This window comes from Heterodontus francisci, chromosome 19 (genome assembly GCF_036365525.1).
Source record: "Heterodontus francisci isolate sHetFra1 chromosome 19, sHetFra1.hap1, whole genome shotgun sequence".
Classification (NCBI taxonomy): domain Eukaryota; kingdom Metazoa; phylum Chordata; class Chondrichthyes; order Heterodontiformes; family Heterodontidae; genus Heterodontus; species Heterodontus francisci.
Window position 1 is genome coordinate 80442309 of NC_090389.1, and position 20297 is coordinate 80462605.

Below are 20297 nucleotides of genomic sequence, written 5' to 3' on the forward strand. Positions count from 1 at the left end.
ATGATGAAATTCTCCTCCTCCCCTCTGTCCTCATGGGATCTGAATTGGAGTGCCAACTGATGGCGGAGTCAGGGGTTGTTTTGTGCCTGTATCTAGTGGCTGAAAGGAATTGAGTTGATACTTGGTTTCGAGAGAGAAAGAGAAAAACTCACACTGTGCATGTGATTGTCAGTGTGACAGAGTGGAGCCTGGGTCTATCCCCACTAATCTGGGTTCAGTTAGGACTCAGGTGCTAAAGGTGAAAGATGGGTTTTCTTTCAGATTGTGCCACTCAGTTAAGTTTATTTTTTGTTTTCTTTGCTCTTAGATTAGACAAACAGTCAACTATTCCCACTTGGTGAATGTGAAAATGTGCCATATCACCATAACAAGTACCTGACTATGGAGAAAATAGAAGCTATTTTGGAGAGCAAAGAGTTAAGTAGGAGACTTGCGACTAGGATTCTGCTTGCTGGGTGGAAACATTTGCTTTGCCGATAGAGAAAGCAGAGTTTGCGTTACAGCTGGGAGAGCAAAGGAGACATGTTTCTGTTCGGCCGAACCAATTTGGCAGCACGCCCTTGATGACATACAAAGACTGCAGACAATTGACAGCTTCATTTTGGAGCCACCATCAACCACCTCCCCTGCAACCCCCCAAGCCCCATCTCGTTCTCCTTTCCAAGAAGTAACTGCATTCATCGAAGAGCAATGGGCACGCCAAAGGCTGCATCACCCAACTTACAAATAGGTAGGTATTTAAACATCAGGTCTTATGCTTTTTCTCTACATTAAATGCCAAGACCATATCTTTATTTCCAAATGGCTTGAAGGCAACTGTGTGGGAAGGCACTAGCGATGTGTGTCCTCTGCCCTGTGGCTAAATGTGCTTTAAACCGCACTGTTAGATTGTTGCCAGTGACAGCAATAACTACTGTCAGAGGTTTGCTAAATAGCAAGGGGCTACTATTGGGCTTATTTGCAAATTCTACCTAACTTGAAAAGGGACCTTGCCCCCGGGAGGAGTGTCGCACATTTAATAGATGTGTCCAAAACAGTGTGTAAGAGAGGCAGCCGCAGGCAGGTTTAAGATGTTGATCTATTGAGATAGGTGGGAAGAAGGAATCTTCTATTTAATGGGCTTTGTTTTGTTTGTGTATATGTTAGTTTGGGGAAGTTTGTGGGGGGTGGGGGGGGCCTCGACCTTTACATTGTAAACTGGCAAACATGTTCCCCTGTGATTGCTGAATTGTCGCTGGCTACAGCTCATTTCCCTGCCAGAGTTTAAAGAAACAGGTAATTACCCTTCAGAATGATGGATGCATCTCTGTGAGGTTTAAGGCTTTCTACCGGTCACTAAGAAACTGTTTCTATGCACCTAACACATGCGGCCAGTAGTCAGAAGGGACAGGAGGGGAGAAAAACAGCTGGTCTCAGAAGTATCCACCGGTGATATTTTAAGGACTGTAGGGAAAGCAATAGGAGAAATGAAACCTCAAATGGCAAGAGGGAGGGAATGGAACAGAAACCTCTAAGCAAGTAGGACCTGAGTATCTTCGGCCCCCGCAAGCCCTGTCCCACCAGCTCTGCTAAAATAGATAGGGCAGAACGGAACGTCTATCCACCCACCATCTGTGCCCTTAACCCATCCCAGTTCCCTGTAACTAAAACACTGGCCTCAGGTAGATTGCTGGAAAATTGATGCGATTCCTTGGCACAGTGCAAATGAGCTCTATAATTCTTCTCAGCAACTTAAAAAAGTGCTAGTGCCTCATTTATGGCTGGTTTCCATACTAGTCAATCGCTCTGTGATTGAGTCTACAGCACAAAAAAAAGCCATTCAACCCAACTAGTCTGTGCTGGCATTTATGCTCCACATGAGCCTCTTTCAGCCCCTGCTCTCACCCTATCAGCTTAGATTCTGTTCTTTTCTCCCTCATGTGCTTATCTAGCTTCCTCTGAAATGCATTTATGCTACTTGTCTCAACTACTCCATGTGTGTGCACATTCTAACCACTGTTTGGGTAAAGATGTTTCTCCTGAATTCCCTAATGGATTTATTAGTGACTATCTTGTATATATGGCTCTTGTTTTGGTTTCTCCACAAGTGGAAACATTTTCTCCATGTTTAACTTTTCAAAGCCTTTTCTAATCTTGAAGTCCTCTCTCAAGCCTTCTTCAGCCTTTTCTCTTCCACTGAAAAGAGCCTAGCCAGTTCAATCTTGCCTGATACTTATAACCTCTCAAATTGAACGCCGAAGGAACAGACTAGACTTTTAAATTGGAAAATCTCTTGGGCACAAAGGCGCTAATGGCTAAAATAACATTGTGAGACATCACTTCCTCGTTTGTAAGGCATCACAGGACCCCTATTTATTTGAATTATATGGTGTCCCCACCGTTTGGTTGGAATTTCTGACAGGTGGAAAAGGGGCAAGGGTTAGGACTCCCTGAATCCCAATACAATTTCTGCCCCTGCCTGGCCAGATTAGAGGGCTTGAATGTCAGAAAACGGGGGAAAATTCGAGCCATAGTTGTTACTGGAAAAGGTAAAATGCCAAATGTTGGTGAATTGCTTTGAGAATTGGTGGATGTATCACATTAGTGTCATAGTTAAACCCTGACTTTTAACCTGACCAATGAGAAATATTGCATTAATTGATGCATAATCCTACACCTCTCTAACCTCTTTTCCCCCCACTCCCACATCTTGGGATTGAAGGTATGACTGGCCTTCACTGCACAGCTGTCTATGCTCCAAGGATGCCATATCTTAGATCACCAATTGGACCCAGGTCTCTGCCAGTGTTTATGCCCCACTCAAGCCTCCGCCCAACCTTACTTCATCTCACCCTATTACCACATCCCTCTATTCCTTTCTCCCTCATGTGTTCATCTAGCTTAAATTTCAGTAGCTCAGTTGGTAGCACTCTTGCCCTTGTTAGAAGGTTCAGAGTTCAAGTCCCTTTCCGTGACTTGAGCAAGGCTGACACTCCAGTACAGTACTGAGGGAGTGCTGCACTGTTGGAGATGCTGTCTTTTGGATGGGACGCCAAACTAAGGCCCTGTCTGTCCTCTCAGGTGACTATAAAAGATCCGATGGCACTATTTTGAAGAGCCCGGGAGTTATCCCCCAGTGTCCTGGCCAATATTTATCCCTCAATCAAGATTATAAAAACAGATTATCTGGTCATTATTGCATTGCTTTTTGCAGGAGCTTGCTGTGTGCAAATTGGCTGCTGTGTTTCCTACATTACAACAGTGACTACACTTCAAAAGTACTTCATTGGCTGTAAAGCGCTTTGGGACATCATGTGGTCATGGAAGGCACTATATAACTGCAAGTCTTTCTTTCTTCCCCCTTAATTGCATCTCTGCCATGTGGTAGTGAATTCCGCATTCTAACCACTCCCTGGGTACAGCGGTTTCTCCTGAATTCTCTGTTGGATTAATAGGAAGTCCTGAAAATTCAGCAAGAGCAATTCTTCAAAGGGACTAGGACCTAGGGTGCAAACTATGTAACAAAGCATTTTATGTTGTGCGGAAAGGAATTACAGCAACCTGATCATTATTGTAACAACTGTGCCAGATTTAACTCTAACGATTTAAAAATGCACACATTTTTCCAAGCTTTGTACAAAGATCAAAGGCTATACAAGACCCAGTGTATAGACGTTGAAAATTACTAACCAGTAAAAAGAGAAAACTATAATAGAGGGTTTAATGTGACATGCATATGAAGCCATGCCAAGTACAAGTAGACTTTGTCTTTAAATTGTAAAGTACATTTCATCTCCAGAGGGTTCAGTCCCTACGTACCTATTTAAAATGGTCAGAACACCTCATTCATAGGAAGAAAGGAAATCTAATACTCTCCAACAACAACTTGTATTTACATAGCACCTTTAGCACAGTCCCAAGGCGCTTCACAGGAGTATTAACAAGCAAAACAAAATTTGACACTCAGCCATATTGGGGCCGATGACCAAAAACTTGGTCAAGAAGGTAGGTTTTGAGGACTGTCTTAAAGGAGAAATAGAGAGGTGGAGAGGTTTAGGGAGGGAATTCCAGAGCTTATGGTCCTGGCAGCCGAAGGCACGGCCACCAATGATGGAGCGATTAATATCAGGGATGTTAAAGAGGACTGAATTGGAGGAATGTCAATATCTCGGGGGGTTGTAGTGCTGGAGGGGATTACAGAGATAGGGAGAGGTGAGGCAAAGATGAGAATTTTAAAATTGAGGCATTGCTTAACTGGGAGCCAATGTAGGTCAATGAGCACGGGGGCAATGTGTGAACGGGACTTGATGAGTTTTGGATGACCTCAAGTTTATGGAGGGTAGAGTGTGGGCAGCTGGCCAGGAGTGTGTTGGAATAGTCAGGTCTAGAGGTACCAAAAGCACAGATGAGGGTTGCAGCATCAGATGAGCAGAGGCAGGGGAAGAATCGGGCAATATTACAGAGGTGGAAATAGGGAGTCAGAGTGATGGTGCAGATATTTGATCAGAGTTCATCTCTGGGTCAAATATAACACCAAGGTTGTGAACAGTCTGGTTTAGCCTCGGACCGTTGCTTGGGAGGGGGATGGAGTCTGTAGTAGGAACTGGAGACAATGGCTTCAGTCTTCCCAATATGCTGTATGATGTACAATGATGTATAGAGTGGGCATGCACACTATAAAGGGAGGTGGATGGTGTATGGAATGTATATGGAGTTGAGGTACAGATCAACCTTGATATAGTTGAACTCAAGGGGCTGAATGGCCTACTTCTGTACCTATGTAAATTGCGATACTAAGAATGTACGTATTAACAGATTTGTTTTAATTTAATTATTGTTAATAGGTTAAAACCTTTGTTCAATAAAAAATGAGGAATGTCACATGAACATGCCAACACACTCAGTACAAATATCCCAGTGTGATTCCAGCTTCATTTTGTTTTAGTTCCTCACTAAAAATAAATTCTTGAAAAACAGCTGCTGCTGCACTTCTTGACTCTATATGCTTTTTGCAGGACTTTGAAATGCTGACTGAAGCATGTCTATTTGTAAAATGAAATGGTTCTCCATTGAAAGAAGAGATCTTTTAAAGAAAATAATTCAAAACAAAACAGTCAATTCCATTTAATGCTGCATTGTGCAATTCTGTGCCAGCGCTAGGGGTTATAGAGAAGCTGCAAATTTTGCCTATTTTTCAGCTTTACTAAGCATCAAACTGAAAATATAGTTTGTGATAATGAGTTTTTATAATTGAAATCCTTTAGGCTTCACTGACAGGAAATCTCTAACAGTTAGATACTGTAACTGTACTGGTCTGTGGGATAATATCGGTGAGACATGTCACATTTACCAAGCGGTAGAAAGCCAGACTGTTTTCAAACTTGTCGAGTATTGCTGGAGAAACCTTAACGGAATAATGCTGGACTCATTTAAGAAACAACTTGAATTTTTATAACACCTTTCACAGGCTCGGGTGCTTAGGCCAAAATTGGGAGAGCTGTCCCACAGACTAGTCAAACAAGTGCCGGACATTGTCATTCTCACTGAATCATACCTTACAGATAATGTCCCAGATTCCTCCATCACCATCCCCAGACAGACCCACCAGAGTTGGTGGCATAGTGGTATACAGTCGGGAGGGAGTGGCCCTGGGAGTCTGCAACATTGACTCCAGACACCATGAAGTCTCATGGCATCAGGTCAAACATGGGGAAGGAAACCTCCTACTGATTACTGCCTACCAGCCTCCCTCAGCTGATGAATCAGTACTCCTCCATGTTTAACACCATTTGGAAGAAGCACTGAGGGTAGCTAGAATGTACTCTGAATGGGGGACTTCAATGTCCATCACCAAGACTGACTCCGTAGCACATCGTAGACCAAGTCATGAAGGACCTATCTGTCAAACTGGGCCTGTGGCAGTTGGTGAGAAAACTAACAAGAAGGAAAAACCTACTTGACCTCACCAATCTACCTGTCACAGAGTAACTCACCTCCTGACTCCCCAAAGCTTGTCCACCATCTACAAGGCACAAGTCAGGAGTGTGATGAAATACTCTCCACTTGCCTGGATGGGTGCAGCTCCAACAATACTCAAGATGCTTGACATCATCCAGGTCAAAGTAGCCTGCTTGATCACAACCCCATCCACCACCTTCAACATTCACTCCCTTCACCACCAGCATGTAGAGGCAGCAGTGTGTACCATCTACAAGATGCACTGCAGCAACTCACCAAGCCTCCTTTGACAGCACCTTCCGAACCCATGACCTCTACCACTTGGAACGACAAGAGCAGCAGAGGTATGGGTACACCAGCACCTGGAAGTTCCTCTCCAAGCCACACACCATCCTGACTTGGAACTATATCGCCGTTCATTCAGTGTCGCCAGGTCAAAATCCTGGAACTCCCTTCCTAACAGCACTGTGGGTATACTACGCCACAAGGACTGCAGCGGTTCAAGAAGGCAGCCACCTTCTCGAGAGCAATTAGGGATGGTCAACAATGAAAATATGAATCAGGAGCAGGAGTAGGCCACTTGACCCCTCGAGCCTGCTCCGTCATTCAATAAGTTCATGGCTGAACTGATTACTCCACATTTCCACCTACCCTGATAATCTTTCACCCCCTTGCTTATCAAAAAATCTATCTACCTCTGCCTTAAAAATATTCAAAGACTCTGTTTCCACTGCCTTTTGAGGCAGAGAATTCCAAAGACTCAAGACCCTCAGAGAAAATATTTCTCCTCATCTCTGTCTTAAATGGGCGACCCCTTATTTTTCCTACAAGGGGAAACATTTTTTCTACATCAACCCTGTAAAGACCACTCAGGATCTTACACATTTAAATCAAGTCGCCTCTTGCTCTTCTAAACTCCAGTGGATACAAGCCTAGCCTATCCAATCTTTCCTCGTAAGACAGCCGCCCATTCCAGGTATTAGTCTAGTAAACCTTCTCTGTACTGCCTCCAACGCATTTACATCCTTCCTTAAATAAGGAGACCAGTACTGTACACAGTACTCTAGATGCGGTCTCACCAATGCCCTGTATAGCTGAAGCATAACCTCCCTACTTTTGTATTCAATTCCCCTCACGATAAACGATAACATTCTATTAGCTTTCCTAATTACGTGCTGTACCTGCATACTGACCTTTTGCGATTCATGCACTAGGACACCCAGATCCCTCTGCATCTCAGAGCTCTGCAGTCTCTCACCATTTAGATATTATGCTTATTTTTTATTCTTCCCTAGTGGACAATTTCACACTTTCCCACATTATACTCCATTGGCCAGGTCTTTTCACACTGAAGATACACTCCATCATGTTGTGTGGCACTACCACCATGCTAATTGGAACAGTTTACTCTCGGTCATCAGCAAAGTGATGGAAGGTGTCATTGACAGTGTTATCAAGCAGCACTTAATCAACAATAACCTGCTCATCAATGCTCAGTTTGTGTTCTGCCAGGGGCACTTGGTTCCAGACCTCATTTCAGTCATGTACAAACATGGACAAAACAGCTGAATTCCAGAGGTGAGGTGAGAGTGACTGTGCTTGACATCAAGGCAGCATTTGACTGAGTATGTCATCAAGGAGCCCTAGCAAAACTGGAGTCAATGAGAATAAAGGGGAAAGCTCACCACTGGTTGAAGTCATACCTAGCACAAAGGAAGATGGTTGTGGTTGTTGGAGGCCAACCATCTCATCGCTGCAGGAGTTCCTCAGGGTCGTGTCCTCGGCCCAACCATCCTTAGTTGCTTCATCACTAACCTTCTCTCCGTCATAAGGTCAGAAGTGGGGATATTTGCTGATTGCATAATGTTCGATACCACTCCTCAAATACTGAAGCAGTCTGTGCCAGCATGCAGAAAGCCCTGGACCACATTCAGGCTTGGGCTGATAAGTGGCAAGTAACATTCGTGCCACACAAGTGCCAGGGAAGGACCATCTCCAACAAGAGAGAATCCAACCATCTCTCCATGACTTTCAATGGCATTACTATTGCTGAATGCCCCATCATCAGCATTCTAGGGGTTACCATTGACTAGAAACTGAACTGAAGCAGCCATATAAATACTGTGTCTACAAGAACAGGTCACAGGCTTGGAATTCTGCAGCAAGTAATTCACCTCCTGACTCCAAAGCCTGCCCACCATCTACAAGGCACAAGTCAGTGATGGAATATTTTCCACTTGCCTGGATGAGTGCAGTTCAACACTCAAGACACTCAACATCATCCCGGTCAAAGCAGACCACTTGATCAGCATCCCATCTTAAACATTCACCGCCTTCACTATCGGTGCGCAATGGCAGCAGTGTGCACCATCTACAAGATGCACTGTAGCAATTTGCCAAGCCTCCTTCAACAGCACCTTCCAAATTTGTGATCTCCACCACCTGGAAGGACAAGGGCAGCAGACACATGGGAACACCACCACCTGCAAGTTCCCCTTCAAGCCACACACCATCCTGACTTGGAACTACATCACCGTCCCTTCACTATTGCTGGTTCAAAAATGTGAAACTCCCTTCCTAACAGCACAGTGGGTGCATCTACACCATATGGACTGCAGTGATTCAAGAAGACAGCTCACCACCACCTTCTCAAGGGCAATTAGGAATGGGCAACTAGTGCTGGCCTTACCAGCGATGCTCACATTCTATGAAAGAATAAAAAAAATTGAGAAGGCAGACCGGAGCCTCAGTTTAACATCTTGTTCAAAGACAGAACCTCTGACAGTGCAGCATTGCCTCAGTATTGCATTGAGAGTGACAACGTAGATTACATGCTGAAGTCTCTGAAATGGGACTTAAACCCACACATTCTAACTCAGAGCTGAGCATGCTACCCACTGAGCCACAGCTGGCAGCTGAAGCCGCCATCTCTTGCTTTCCCATTGGCACAGCCCCTTTGTGAAAACTCACCAAATTGGCCATTCTGTATGTACAAGCCCACACAGTGGGCAATGTTAAGGAAGTGGAAGTAGGCAGTCTTTGTGATGGAGAGGATATGGGATCGGAAGCTCAGCTAACCCATTTTAGTCAAACCTTTGCTTAAAACTCATGTTAAGGGAGCTCCTGTACTTTTCAAGAAAAGCATCCAAAGAGTCCTGAACCACGACTAAGCCCCACACCAGGATTTGAGCGTTTAATCTAGCTGGCACACCAGTGAAGTACAGAGGACCTTTGCCTTGGTTGGTGGTGCCATTCATTGAATGAGATATTCACACACTGGCTGCTCCAATGTTAAAGACCCAATGGCACTATTCAAAGCAGACCATTCTCCTGCTTCCTGACCAACCAGTTTTCATGGAGGGCCAAGCGAAGGGCCTATGTGGGAAGCAGCCCACTTAGCGTGGGAAGGGGAATGACAGATGTTCAATGAAAGGAAGCTGAGAGGAAGCAGTTTTCCTGTTGGTTTGAAACAGTGAAATGCATTGCCTCTGTCTTTACAGGGTTACCAGTTAAGAGGATGCAGTGTTAATGTCAGTGCCATGTGGTGTTGATCCCATCTGGTTAAACTGATGGAACAAGTGTGCTGAACTTGACTGAAAGCCAGTTTGGATCATAACTGAGTCATGAAGTAATGAGTATGAATGAACTGTGTGTGTGAGCCAGGTGTTTTATTATCTAGTAAGGCCTGCTTTAAAAGCAAAGAAGCAATCTTACCCTGGGAGCTACTGATGGCCTTTTCTGAAATGTGGCAATTCTCACTGCTAGCAAGTACTTCCAATATCTTCATTAACCTACTGTATTAGAGGAGAGTTTAAAGCTACAGGTTAGACAGAGATTCGATATGGAAGGTGTTCTGTAACATGAGAGAGACTGGGTTGGATTTTACGCTGTCTGCCATGGCAAGTAGGGAGGCAGGCAGAGCATTTAATCGGCAGGATGGTGGGGACCCTGCCACCTTTCCACCTCCACCCCGATTAAGTCCGTGGTGGCTCGGCCGGTAGATGGCCTTCCTGCCCATCCATGAATTGAGACCCTTAAGTGGGCAATTAAAGCCCAATTAAGGGCCTCTTCCCACCACCACTAGTATTAGCCCAGCGGCGTGTGGGCCTGTCGCTATGCAGGGAGCACTGGCTCCCGGGAAGTGGGGGGGGGGGCCGGTGGCGGTCCCTTGTTCAAAGGCACAGTATCACCCCCTGTCCATGCTGTTGACCCCTCCAAACCCCCTCCTTCACGGCACCCACCCTGCAAAACCCCTCTTGCCATCGCTCGCCTGTGGCCTGGGTCCATCAATGATCCTGGGCCTCATGGGTGCATTACTAATAGCAGCCACTGCCTCCCTAGCGGCGCTGCTGGGTAAAAGAGCTGCTGGCCTCTGATTGGCTGGGTGGACTTCCGTCCCCAGGGTCCTTAATCCCGGAGAAGGCCCGCTGCTGCCTAGTTAAGTGCCTGATTGGCACAGAATCCTGTGGGCCTCACCAAAAAGAGGCTAACGTTTTTGGGCATGCTACCCACTGAGCCACAGCTCAGCAGGTGGCAGGTGAGACCCCTGTCGCCTCCATTTAATATTGACCACTGGGTGAGCTCTGTCTCCAATGTGGTGTTTAAGCTGATTAAAGGATTTGATAGGGTAGATAGTGAGACACTATTTTCTCTGGTAGGGAGTTCAGAACTAGGGGGCATAACCTTAATATTAGAGCTCAGCCATTCGGGGTGATGTCAGGAAGCACTTCTTCACAAGAGATGTTGTGGAAATCTTCCAAAAAGCTGGGAGTCAATTGAAAATTTCAAAACTGAGATTAATAGATTTTTGTTAGGCAGGGGTACTAAGGGTTATGGAACCAAGGCAGGTGAATGGAGCTAAGGTACAGATTAGTCATAAACGAATTGAATGGCAGAACAGGCTCGAGGGGCTGAATGGCCTATTCCTGCTCCTATGTTGCTATGATATCAAAAATTATTAAGCAGGAGATAAATGGAATGTGAGGAACCCAAAAAAGCAGAGAGGAAGAAGTTTAGAGTTGTGGACATTTGATTGTGTGATACTTGGGAGGCAACTTTTGAAAAGAAATTCAAAAATGTTATTAAAATTGCAGCAGATTTTAAGTTGACTGCTACAGAATCTGCTTCATCATAATCTTAATCAACCTGAGACCGCTACTTACGTGAGAGATAAAGTACTGGCAAGTAGGACTCACCACCGAAGCACGACTGTGGCAGTGAAAGCTGCCCCTCCATTTGCAGGGGGTGGGTTTGGGGGTGGGGGAAGCACAGACATAGCAATATGAGAACAGGAGGTTCAACTCCTCAAGCTTGACACACCATTCCATTAGCTCATGGCTGATCTGCATTTTAACTCCATCGACCAGACATTAAAGGTATTTTGGTACAGTCTAAAGTAAAATATGAGAGCATATTTTGTTCTCACTTGTGCTACCGAATTGGAGGAATATGCCTTTAATACATTCTTGGAACCTCTGGGAACATTCTCCTGAACTGACAACTGTAGAGTATGCAGCAAGCATGGCCAACGGGAAATAGTTACATAACGTGGCTGCCCAGAGCCAGTTGAAGGAGCATTGCCGTGTGGACATAACTATTTGCCCCACTTCCAAAAGATAATGCAGAATTATACAATGCCTGCTGCAGCATAGAATGACTCTCCTGGCTGACATGGGAGTAATTAAACTGAGATGACTGTTGAATTATACTCCATTTTAAAGCCTAAGCTATTACCAGCCTGCAGGGCTTCTGATGTGATGTTGGTTATTGGGATTATGTATCTGCTGAGGGCAACTGACAGATTTAAGGTAATTGGCAAAAGAACTGGAGGTGATAAGAGGATAATTTTTTTTATGCAGCAAATTGTTAGAATCTGGAATTTGCTGCCTTAAAGGCTGGCGGAAGCAGTTTCAATAATAACTTTCAAAATGGAATAGAATAAGTACTTGAAAGGGAAAAAATTTCAGGGCTATGGGGAAAGGGCAGGGGAGTGGGACTAACTGTTTGGCTCTTTCAAAGAGCCAGCACATGCAAGATGGGCCGAATGGCCTCCTTCTATACTGTAAGATTCCGTGATTAATTTACTTTACAAAAGAATCCCTTTTTATTGGTCATTCAAGCCAATCAGAGTTTGTGCCACTCTCTCCTTTCTGAAGGAGTGTGCTAAAATTAGCAAGTACTTCTTGTGCGATAAAAGCAATAACATACATTTATTTAACATTTTATCATGTCTCAAACATATCTGATCGCTGTACACACAGTGCAATACTTGAATTGCAATAGCTGTTGCTCTGCAGTCAGACATAGCAGTGATTTTGCTTATAGAAAAAGAAAGATCTTGCATTTCTATAGCTCCTTTCACAATTGTGGCACGTCCCAAAGTGCTTTACAGCCAATGAAGTACGTTGGAAGTGCAGTCACTGTCGTAATGTAGGAAACGGGGCAGTCAATTTGTTCACAGCAAGCTCCCACAACAGCAATGTGATAATGACCAGATAATCTGTTTTAATGATGTTGGTTGAAGGATAAATATTGACCAGGACATTGGACAGAACTGCTGTGCACTTCCAAAAGAGCCTTTTATATCCACCTGAGAAGGTTTAACGTCTCACCCAACAGACAACAAGTTGAGGAAATAGTTGATCTGTTTTCTCCTGTTGGCATTGGTGTGGAAAAAAGAATGGGAAAACAAACCAATGAACTTTTGGAAAGGAGTTACTTTTGAACTAGGTCACTTATGCAAGAATAAACTGACTGGATTTGAGTCAAACTTGTTTTGATTCGAACACACAGAGTTTGGATTCTCAGCAAACAAGTAGGCTGCCGTCAAGATCCTGAATAAATATCACCTCATTTGTAAAACTTACCATGCACAATTGTTGAAAGCATGATGCTTGAAATGCGTCTGTCTTAAATAAGTTTTTAGCCTGTTGTATTTTTACCCCTAAAGAGGTTTACTATAAACGGGACTGGCAAAGATTTTTTAATTGTCTCCTTTCCAAATTTGGAGAGAGTGATGATTTAATTTTCAGTACTGAGTGCTTCTGCTCCGTGCTTTTCCAGGGCTTGTCCTGTATCATTATTCTTCGCTTGTGAACAGCCCAAAGGATATTCTTTTTTCAGAAGTTACAAATGTTCTCAGTCAAAACAGGTAACAGTGTATGGAAATCAGCATGTGTTGCTAAATTCTATTGTGCGATGACCTTCAACCAGCCCATTCAGTTAACATAAACGTCACGCCATTATCCTGCTTGACACTATTTAAAGGTGCATTGACCCTTTGCTAACGTCTTGGGAGAAGCGCGTTTACCATTGGTGGGGGCCACAGTGCTGTGGTTGGAGATGTGATGCATGAGTTACAAATTCCTTTTGAAAGTAGTTTTAACAGAATCTAAAATAATCAATAACAGTGCTTGCAAAAGTTCACTGTATGTTTCCTGGATTGGGAGGCAGGGATGGGGAGAATGCTGAGTACTAACAGAGGTGGTTGGATGTTATTAGAAGTATTAAGATTTGAGCTGTATCAGTGGACATGAGCATCCATATGAAGGTGTCATAAGTTACGGCATTGCTTCCTCCTCTTGTGTTCAAAAACAAGAGAATGTCTGTGCTATACTGTTCCTTTTAAATATGGGAATAATAGAAATTTTACACTGCAGCCCCTGCTTTAGGAGAGTAAGAGAAGATTTAATAAAGGTGTTTAAAATCATGAAGTGTTTTGATAAGAGTAGATAAGGCAGAGGGGTCCGTAGCTCCTATCTGAAGCATTAAGTATTGCTGATTGCTTTATTAGGAGGTAACTCAATTACTTTACCCCACTTGGCTTTGCTGTCGTTGGTCTCTGTTGACAATGTGTTATATGGTGCCAAGTCACTTTAATCTGGTACTTTATTATTACAGTGATAACATTCCTATTAACTAATTCCTGGTAGCATTTACTCACAGCTAATGTGTCTTCAGCATGTCCTTGCATTGACCCAAAACTGGATTCAGTTAATAACGTGAGGTGCAGTATGGGTTTGCTTGTTGGCAAGACAATTTGGGCTGTTAACATGAACAGAAAGTTCTGGAATTATGCGGCAGGTTGCTCAGCATCAGAAAAATCGCAGGACTCTATCAGAACACAACAGTGCTGAAAAAGAAGCTGCACCCAGAACTTCAACCTGCCACCACTCTCTCACTATATCCGACATTTACTGTTTTTATTTCAGAGTGCTGGGACTTGCAGTTTTTCTGTTAAAACTGTTATGCATCTAAACAGTCTCACTTCAACTCCAGAACATGAGTGCATTCAGAGGCCAGGGATAGAAATTCATATTGGGTAGTCAGGTGGGCTACTTAATTACCTTTCAGCTCAGCATAGTTTGCAGAACTGAGACAGAAGGAGGGCATCACCTCTTAATTTGTGTACCTTACACTGAGGTACAAAATCAGCCATGATATTATAGAATGGTGCAGCAGGCTCAAAAAGCTGTAAGGGCTACTCCTGCTCCTATTTCTTATGTTCTTATATCTACCGAGGGCCCTTAAGTAGATGAGACTGGTGCTGTCTGAACCCCATGCCCATATTTGTAATGGCTCCCTGGAGTCTGGGACTGTTCCCTGAGACTGGAAGAAAGTTAACATTGTTCCAATTTGTAAACAGGAGGGTAAGGCAGAACTATAGGCCCATTAGCTTGACGTCAGTAATAGGTACGTTGCTGGAGGGAATCATTAGGGAGGTCCTATGTGACCACAAAGGGAGACAAGACCGTATCAGGTACACATAACAGTGTTTCCGGAAAAAAGACTGGGTCCGACCAATTTGATTGAAGAGGTCATCAGGTCTACCTGGACTTTCAGAAAGATAAGATACCTCCACTAGAGGGTTTTTCCAGGAGATAATTGATGGAATTAATGGTAATCAGCTGTGGTGGATAGCAAATTGTCTGAATGCTGGAATGACCAAATTGGTGCCTCCTTCAAAGACTCAATTTTGGAACTGTTTGTGCTGTATCCAGCTTGATATTTGACCACATTTTACATAGGGCGGCACTGATTGGAATTCGGAAGTGGGAACTAAAGCTGATTTTTTTTCACTCCCTAGCATCCAACGTGCTGCTCTAGCTGAGATCAGTTAACACAATACAGATGGGGGAATCTATCCTGCTGGTTTGAACAGCTAACTATAGTACCAGGTGATGCTTTTAAATGCTAATGGTTAGGAACAACTTCAAAGTTTACATTTTTATTAAAGAAACGATCCATTAGCAATAATTTATGCATAATCGTTTTCCTGGGTCAAAAAACAGCTGACCCATCAATGAGATGTTTTTCTGGTAATAACTGTTTTGCCTCTCATCTGTTTCACTCTGGGGCACACTCTAGTTCCTAATTGTACTTCAGTCTATCTACAATCCCACAGGCTATTTCCATCCAATTTACTCCAATTTCTCCTTAATGAAGGGTGAAGTTATTTGACAGTCAGCGTAAACAGTTCAGCACAATGTCACAACTGCCTTTGAAGTAGCAGAAGTTATGAGGTGGATCAGCTCCTGTGTAAAATCTTCTGCTGGCAGGTGTATCGGACAGGGCTCATATCATTAGGAACAGAGATATATACCATTAGTAGAGGAAATGGACACCAAATGCGGAGGAGATATAACGAGCTTATATAGGAGGCTATTGCAAATTGGTGTGGGAGATGGGTCTAATGCCCATGTATTTATGCATTAATGATGAGTAATGTGGGGTGTGTAAAGTAGTGCAGATTTCCTGATTGTTTATCTCATAGAATCTTACAGTACAGGAGGAGGCCAATCTGCCCATCCTACCCATGCCTGCTTATTGAAAGAGCTATCCAATTAATTTGTTAAGGGAAGGCCATGTCTGACTAAGTTAATAGAACTTTTCGAGGAGGTAACAAGGAATTTGATGAGGGTAGTGCATTTGCTGTAGTTCGACATGGATTTTAGTAAGGCTTTTGACAAGGTGCCACATTGCAGACTGCTTAAAAAAAGTAAAAGCCCATGGGACCCAAGGGAAAGTGGCAAGTTGGATCCGAAATTGGCTCAGAGGTAGGAAGCAAAAGGTAATGGTCGATGGGTGCTTTTGTGACTGGAAGGCTGTTTCCAGTGGGGTTCCACAGAGTTCAGTACTTGGTCCCTTGCTTTTTGTAGTATATATCAATGATTTAGACTCAAATGTAGGGGACATATTTAATAAGTTTGTAGAGGATACACAAAGTGGTGTGTGGTTGACAGTGAGGAAGAAAGCTGTAGACTGCAGGAAGATATCAATGGACTAGTCACGTGGGCACAGAAATGGCAAAGGGAATTCAGTCCGGGGAAGTGTGAGGTAATGAACAGCTGGAGTATTGCATGCAGTTCTGGTCACCACACTATTAGTAAAGCTATGATTGCACTAGAGAGGATACAAAAGCGATTTGCAAGGATATTGCCTGGAATGGAAAATTTTAGCTATGAGGAAAGATTGGATAGGCTAGGGTTGTTTTCTTTGGAAAAGAGGAGGCGAGGGGTGATTTAATTGAGGTGTATAATATTATCCGGGGCCGAGTTAGAGTTGATAGGAAGGACCTATTTCCCTTAGCAGAGAGTTCAATAACCAAAATTTAAAGTAATTGATCAGCAGATGAGAGGGGAGTTGAGGAGGATCTTTTTCCACCCAGAGGGTGGTGGGGGTCTGGAACTCACTGCCTGAAAGGGTGGTAGAGGCAAAAACCCTCATCACATTAAAAAAATGCACTTTAAGTTCTGTAACCTACAAGATCACAGGCCAAGAGCTGGAAAGTGGGATTAGGCTGGATAATTCTTTTTCAGCCAACACAGACATGATGGGCCGAATGGCCTCCTTCCATGTCGTTAATATTTTAGGTTTCTATATTGATCCCAATCCCTCTGCTTTTTCCCGATCGCCCTGCAGTTTTTACCTTTTCAAGTATATATCCAATTGTGTTTTGAAAGTTATAGTTGAACTAGCTTCCTTTCAGGCTATGCATTCCCAATCATAACAAGTTATAGCAGCAAATCATGGTGAAAGGTAACAGGCTCCGTCGTGCTACTGCCCCGAAGATGCACATTAGTCCTTTTATTTCTGGGGTTATGGATTATTAGGGAAAGAGTCACCATATTCAAAGGTATGTTACATTTTCAGCAATCATTACACTGGGTTTTGCAGTGGCAGCCTATCATTTCTCTGTAATGAGGACAGAACTGCTCTGAGTACAGCCTGAAGATACCGAAACCTGTGGAAAGCAGGTATGGCACTTGGCCAGCTGTATTTATATAGCACCTTGAACATTGCAAACCATCCCAAGGTGCTTCACAGGAGCAACAACAACTTATATTTATATAGTACCTTTAATTTAATAAAGCATCCCAAAGTGCTTTACAGGAGTGTTATTAAACAAAGTATGACACTGAGCAAAAGGAGATATTAGGTCAGATGTCTAAAAACTCGGTCAAAGAGGTAGGTTTTAAGGAGTGTCTTCAAGGAAGAAAGCGAGGCGGAGAGGTGTAGGGAGAGTATTCCAGAGCTTGGGGGGCCTAGGCAACTGAAGGCGCTGCCACCAATGGTGGAGTGATTAAAATCAGGGATGCACAAAAGACCAGAATTAGAGGAGCGCAGATATTGTTATGAAAGTGATTCTGTTTTTTGTTTTTGAGAATATTTTTAAGGAATTCATGATTAATTTGAATAAATGTTGGACCAGGTTTTTTTTTAAAGGAAGCCATCAAGAGGACACTGAGGGAACTGGATTGGCAACAGTGTTGTTGATTGTCACATGGCTCAGGTTGGAGATGGAGCGAAAACCCTGGTAACGGGCAGAAAAGTGACAAGCGCTCCTTTGATTGGACAAGCCCAGTAGGAACAGAGAGCCCCTGGATGGGCAGGAAAACTGACAAGCTTTCTGGCTGTTGGTCAGTGTGTGTGGTTTTACCTTCTGGAAGGAGATAAAAGTCAAGACTGCTGCAGAAGGAGAGAATTCCAAGGAAGAATAAAAGACTACAACCCAGCTCACTTTCCAGCAATTCCCTAAAAGACTCTGAGAAGTCCATTGTGTCAATTCATCTTGTTTCCTGTATTTGAAGAAAGCCTGCTAATAATAATTCTCAACACCGTCTGAAGAGAAACATTCTGAAGATTCTCGTGACCTGTTTGCGTGTGCTCAAAAGTTAGACTTTATGCCAGTTTAGAACAACATATCTCATCTGTTGTTTCCTTCAAAATCAAGCAAGTAGTTAACCTAAATGATTTTTGTCTTTAACAGATCTCTGATCTAAAAATACGTTTTTATCTTTTCTCGGTTAACCAGTGTATATGTATGTGTTTGTGAAAGTGTGGAGGGATCAAGGTAAAAAGGGACTGTAAAATTTCGTTAAGGTAGAAAGGGAACTTTTAAAATTTAGTGTTGGATTTTTAAAAAAGATTTATCTGTGTGATATTGTTTTACTTCATTGCAAGTTAAGACTTGTTTTATAAAAAACTGTTAATTTTGTTGTTCAGTAAAGAAACCTGGTTAGTGTGTTCTATTCTGGGAAAAATAGTGTATCTGAATGATTGTTTTAGTAAGTGGGAAAATATTTAAAAATATGTTGTGACCTGTGGAGAAGTGGGACTGAATTAACAGTGCACTCCTCCCGCCTCAGTCGTAACAATATTTTGGAGGGTTCTGGGGCTGGAGGAGATTACAGAGATAGGGAGGGAGGGGGGGGGGGTGGGGGGGGTGGGGGGGGGGGCGGTGGCGAGGCAATGAAGGGATTTGAAAACAAGGATGAGAATTTTTAAATCAAGACATTGCTTGACCGGGAGCCAATGTAGATCAGCGAACACAGGTGTGATAGGGGAATAGGACTTGGTGTGGGTTAAGAGATGGGCAGCAGAGTTTTGGATGACCTTAAGTTTACAGAGAGTAAAATGTGGGAGACCAACCTGGAGTGCTTTGGAATAGTCAAGTGTAGAGATAATAAAGACATGAATGAGGGTTTCAGCAGCAGATGAGCATTATTAAGCACCTGACATTAGTGAACCAGACGGATTTTTACCTCAGTCTGGTAGTTTCATGGTCACCATTACTCAGACTAGCTTTTTATTCCAGATTGATTTATTAACTAAATTTAAATTCCACAGCTGCTGTGGATTTGAACTCGTATCTCCAGATCACCATTCCAGGCCTCGGGATTACTAGCACTATGTTACCATTCCCTATAATAAACTTCCCACTCCACCTTCTGCTATAGTTTCCTGTCCACTTTCTCAGTCACAATCAATGCCCCTTTTTTGCTGTGCTCATTATTATTCTTATACAGAGATAAATACTCAGCACCACCTTCACATTGAGCACAGCGTGCCTATTTAATCCATTGTATACTCTGTGAATGTGATTTGCTATATTGTGTTCCCTTGATGCTTGGAGGTTTTTTTTTTGCCTTGACGCCTCACCACCCACTCCTTCTGAGTGCCTCCCTAGGGGAATGAGGCATGAAATCAATGAGATAAAAATCGGGTAGTTTTCACAGCCAGCAGGCAAGCCACTCCACCAGATTATGGTCCTGATGGTGAAGCAGACCTTGTCAGTGACACTCACATCCCATGAAAGAGGAAGTTAAAAAAAAACAATGGCGGAGCTGAAAGGCTGAAATGGCCGCAACCACTGGGATCCCCCTCCACACTGGCCCTAATAGCTCTGGGCCTTTTTAAAATATGTTCTGCAGTCGTCCGAGAGCGCCTCCATTTTGAACTTCCCTCGTGCTCACCTACCTCCCTCAGCAGCACCCACCTCTTCCAGTGGGGCTGCCTACCATCCAGTGCTGTGGACCCTCTCATTAGGCCTCCCACATTGTGGTCCCGTCCTCCATCCTTAATTTGATGGCAAATGTGCAGGCGGCCTTTTAATTTGCCGCCTCCCTTATGATCACAATGCCGTGTGGAAGGCAGACACCAGCAGAGTCGGGACCTGGAAATGGTACCAACCCTTGATTATTTTCTGTTTTGGGAAGATTCCGCTCTATACCAGGGGTCTATACCAGGGATTTAAATGTCTCATCACTGTAGATAGCTCCTCTGCATTACCTGATATGGCTCCCACTGGATGCATGATGTGACCATTCAAAAGATCCTCAAAAGTAATGCTCCATTAACCCTTGATTGGCTTATTGGAAAGTGGCCAGTGCTTGTGAAATTTAGTCTTCAGGAGTGGGTTTGGGGAGGGGTTGGAAGGAAAAGGCTTTCCTGTTTCTGGGTGTGTCTTGAATCTGGATCCTCTTGGCCCAAAGGCAATTCATCCTCTCCAAGAATGCGTTTGACTGAACTGAAGGGTCTCCTTTGTTCCTGCTTATGGGGAGAGTTCTATAATTACTGTT

At 43.6% G+C, this 20297-nt stretch overlaps 1 protein-coding gene across 1 annotated transcript in view; it reads left to right on the forward strand.

The window, feature by feature from the left end:
- The first annotated feature begins 485 nt into the window (after positions 1-485).
- sema3b (sema domain, immunoglobulin domain (Ig), short basic domain, secreted, (semaphorin) 3B) overlaps positions 486-20297 on the forward strand; it is a 298402-nt gene continuing 278590 nt past the window's right edge. Inside the window, exon 1 of the mRNA XM_068052095.1 lies at positions 486-730. The gene's annotated coding sequence lies outside the window, so the exon portion shown is untranslated. The remainder of the gene's footprint in view (positions 731-20297) is intronic.